This window comes from Indicator indicator, chromosome Z (assembly GCF_027791375.1).
Source record: "Indicator indicator isolate 239-I01 chromosome Z, UM_Iind_1.1, whole genome shotgun sequence".
Taxonomy (NCBI): Eukaryota; Metazoa; Chordata; class Aves; order Piciformes; family Indicatoridae; genus Indicator; species Indicator indicator.
The window spans coordinates 13,051,055-13,056,004 of NC_072053.1; positions in this window are offsets into that span (position 1 = coordinate 13,051,055).

Genomic DNA, 4,950 nt, shown 5'->3' on the forward strand with positions numbered 1-4,950 from the left:
TTTGCACTGCACTAGTGTCAGATGAGTTCATGACAAATCCACCTTAAAATCCCATCTAAAAATATTGACCTCCTGTTCAGTTGAAAGGCTGCTGCTGCTTATATCACCAGACCCAAAGGTAGCAACAAAAAACCATGCACTTAAATGTGATGTAGAATTAACTAGGTCATTGTTCTAGGTATCTCCTTACTCTGCTCCAGGGTTAATAGTTAAATGCCTTGGTTGCTGAGTCATTATACTTGTCTTTCTTGTTTGGGCAGGTTACCTGTGCTTTGACTAATTAGGAAACCTCACTTCAGGCTTCTGATCGTGTAACCTCTTTTGGAAACCTTCTCATCTCCCCTCTCCAGACTGCCTGCAACTAGAAGAACTGAAGGCAGGGTGATGAAGGCTCTTCCTTCGGCAGCTCTTCTGCCTTAGCTGGCAATGTGCGGATCTGGAAATCTAGGAAGGAAGTGGATTTTTCAAGAGGACGTCTAGCTCTATCTTAAACATGTGACAGATGGGAGCTGACTAGACTTTTAAGTGTTCCCTCAAACTGCCCTTCCAGGATTCCTAGGCTCTCTAGCATTGTCCCATTCAGTAAGTAACTACAGAGGCATTTTACCCCATGAATTAAGCTCCCAGTGGAAAGTGTTGCCAGTAGCAGGCTTCCAGCAGCCAATTTAAATTTGAGGAGGCTAATTCACAGGTGAATGACAACGAATTTCACAGAAATTTGCCTTAGCTCTTAATAAGGAAGAGATTCACATTTCCTCTGATAAGTACTGAGAAATAATCAAATACCTGTGTGCTCAGCCTTGCTAAGGCTGCTCAGGTTTTTTTATCAGCTCTTCTGGGCACCTCAGACACACTTCTGAAGGCACAGGACTGAAGTACAAGATCTCCCTTCATGTCATACTTAACTTTCTGTTAAGGTTTTCTGAATATGCTCCCTTTTTTTGCCTCAAGCAACTACTCATGTTTGCAAGTATTCAGATACCAAGGCTACAAAGTGATTAAACTGAAAAATTGCTGAGGACAAAAACAGAGGTAAGAGCCCAGCGCAAGGAGGAGAAATCCACCCATCTACATTCTCTGTGAAATGAAGGAGGGCATAATACTTGGAATGGCTTTTGTCCTAACTGCAGGAGCAGACACATTAGTAACAAGCAAACCCTGAATACACAAATGTAAACAAGCCAGGTTCAGCTGCCCAGCGTTTGTGCCACTCCTCTGATTTGCTCAAGCACCGGGAGCACCAGCAGAAAGCTTGGACCAATATTAAGAGATGCTGCCCAAATCCCATAGTGCACTAAGCCCTACCATGACTGCAGCTACTGAGACTGCTTCCATTATATCCATAGAATTAAAAATTCCTTAAGATGAAAAAGAAAGGAAAAAAATGTTTTGAACAAGTTCAGTGCAGGGGAAAGTGAGGTGCAAGTCTGCGAGCATCATAGTGAACATGAAGCAGAAAATGCACATCTATCACATTGCCTTTGCATCTCACATTCTCACGTGACATACAGTTGAATCCTTAATCTCTGCAAAATATCCGAAATCCAGGAAGCCTCTTTACACTCCATCTTGTAAAACCATTCACCACAAAGCCCTGGAGACTATACAGCAATATTTAATGATGAGATATCACCTTTCACTCCAAAGACTCCTGAGTTACTTCCTTGATTACATATGCCACTGCTGAAATGCATCCACCTCTGGGGCAGAGGCCAATGGACAACCCACATTACACCTAAGGGAAAGTTTTGGTCAGAAACCTGCTTTTATAAGAAGTGTCAATGAAACTTCAGAATTCATCACAGGACACAAAAAACAAACAGCCTGGCACGCAGAAAGCTGCAGTGAACTCAGATAACCCATATTAGGAATGTAAAAAAAAAAAAGAAAAGAAAACAAACCAACCACAAAAACCAAACCAACATACAAAACTCACTATTTCTTTCTATTTCTTCTTTACCATAAAAAAAGGCACTTTAAAGTGTGGTTCTGATTGCAGTCTGTACATTGCCAGATCACCACCATCACAAGTTTGATGCAGACCAGGAACAGGCATCTGATCACACAGATTGAACAGATCAGAGCACACAAGATGAGAGTTAAACCTTTCTTCATGCATCCCTAAAGGTAACTCCAGAGGATGGGTAAAACTTTTGAGCTGTAGAGTCAGCACGGTACAGACCAATGACATAAAAAGACAGTAAAAAGTCTGCTGGGATACAGTAAACAGTGCACTTTTCTCTTTTTTCTTTTTTTTAACAAATTTTAACTAGGAGGATGGTTTATACTGGATCAGTATCATGCACCAGTACTGTATTTAATCTGCCACTCAGAGCACAGTAGCTAGATTTATCACATCTCTGCTCCAAAGTCTTAGTTACTTCCTTTGTCCATGATAATCTGAAGAACAACTCAGCTCTGGCAAGCAGCTTTCCATCCACTTTACAGATCCCACAGGAAACCCCCCTCCTTTTCACACAGCTTGTACCAATCAGGACAGAAACATGGCAGAACTGCCCCTTCAAACAAAACAAATGAATGTCTTCTCTTAAAAAAGAATCAGAGATGGCCTGGTCATATCCAAATTGCAACTATACACAGCCCTGAGCATCTTGCCCGAGGTGACCCTGTGCTGGGCAGGGTGGCAAGCAATCTCCGGAGTGTGGTTCTGTGATGTTTGGGGTTTTTTGTCTCTATCTCCCGTGCTGGTCAAATTGGTCTCCTACCACATGACATTTCTCAACACATGGATAAAATTCCAGTCTGTAAGATATACCTAGATAACGGTGGCATGTATAAAATAGAAGTGGGTATGCAACGGATACAGTATGAGATCCTCAATTGATAATTGTAAGTGGAGCAACCATATGCACATGCTTATAGTTCATAGATTATCTATAAAAATAACTAACTATGATGTCATTCATCGACAGGGTGAATTAGAAGCACAGGGGCTTACACAGAAGAAAGGTGTTTCCTCTCTGTGTGGTCCCTCACCACCAAGACTGCTTTTGTTTCCTTCCACATCTGCCTCTAATTTTGCATGGGCTATGTGAAGGCTTTCTCTAAACATAAAGGGTGCAATCTCTGCCAGGTATGGTCTACCCATTAAAACAGGGAGCAAAGATTAATTGTGTTTACTAGAACAGCAGAATATAATCTTCACACGATTCCATCAGATTGCCCTGAGTCTAAGTGCTACTACGTCTCTGCACCTCCCCCCAGGAGACTGAGTAACTGCTGACGGATGGCTCTGCTCCATTGCATCCAAGCCTGGCAAAGGAAGACAGGCAATGCCAGGCTGGATGGGAACAGACAAGATAACCCAAAAATCTCTCACAATGAGATGAAGCTACATGCTCCCCAAGATGAGACAAATAAGATACAAACATATCCATAACTATGGAGGCATTTAAGTATTCACATTACACATGTGTATCTGTGTTCTCAACATACAAATATTAAGAGTAGAAAATGGAATCATATTCGACTCCATAATTACACCGTACAGTCACATTTCTATGTAAGTAGCTACCACACAGTGACAAAGAGAAGGACAAATGAACAATTAAGTAGCTGACACAGCAATAAATCACAAGGTCCATAAAAGCAACACTGCGCAAAGTACAGCTGTGGCATCAGTAAGCATAGAAAAGCACCCATTGGTGATAGGAGAGATGTCCATCATGTTGACCAAGGATTTTTACAAGCTCCTTCCAGAGAACTGTGCCAAGGTATCATAAATCTACTCACTCATAACCTAAAGCTGAATCTGGGTGTCAGGGTGGAGATGATGGTCATCAGACCTGTACACAAAGTTGGAGAGATACGGATTTGATGGGTGGACTGTTCAGTGGATAAGGAATTAGCTGGATGGCGCATCCAGAGAGTAGTGCTCAATGGATTGAGGTGCAGATGTAGAGCAGTGACAAGTGATGTCCCTCAGGGGTCCATCCTCAGACCTGTACTGTTTAATATTTTTATTGACGATATAGACAGCAGGATTGAGTGCACCATCAGCAAGCTTGCAGAGGACGCCAAGCTGGGTGGTGTTGTTGATACACCAGAGGGACTGAATGTCATCCAGAGGGATATGGACAAGCTGGAGAGGTGGGCCCAGGTGAACCTCATGAGGTTCAACAAGAGCAAGTGCAGGGTTATGCACCTGGGCTGGAACAATCCTCACTATCAATACAGACTAGGGGATGAGGTGATAGAAAACAGTCCTGTAGAAAAGGAGTTGGAGGTGCTGATGGATGAAAAGCTGGACATCAGCAGGCAGTGTGTGCTTGCAGCCCACAAGGTAAATCGCATCCTGGGCTGCATCAAAAGATGTGTTGCCAGCAGATCCAGAGAGGTGATTCTGCCACTTTATTCTGCTCTGGTGAGACCTGACTTGGAGTACTGTGTACAGGTCTGGAGCCCTCAATACAGGAAAGACATGGACCTGATGGTCCAGAGGAGGGCCACAAAAATTAACAGGGGCTTGGAGCAACTCTGCTATGCAGACAGGCTGAGGGAGCTGGGATCATTCATCCTGGAGAAGAGGAAGGTTCCAAGGAGACATACTACTAACCTTCCAGTACTTGAAGGGAGCCTACAAGAAGGATGGAGAGAGGCTGTTTACAAAGGCCTGTAGTGATAGGACAAAGGGCAATAGCTTCAAAATAGAAAAGAGCAGGGTTCTGGGCAGCCTGATCTGGTTGACAAAGCCCCTGCTCACTTCAGAGGTGGTTGAACTAGATGACTTTCGGAGATCCCTTCCAACACAGACCATTCTAGATTCTAGATATCTCCTGGCTTCTGGTCTCTAAAGTGCCCTCTGAGACAAACACTGCTGCAGAACTGCTCTAAAGATGGGCTTAGCTCATTGGATTTACACCTCTGAATCACAGAAAAATTGTTGATCCTAAAGGCATCAAGAGTTGGCATGTCACTACTAGCCATCAC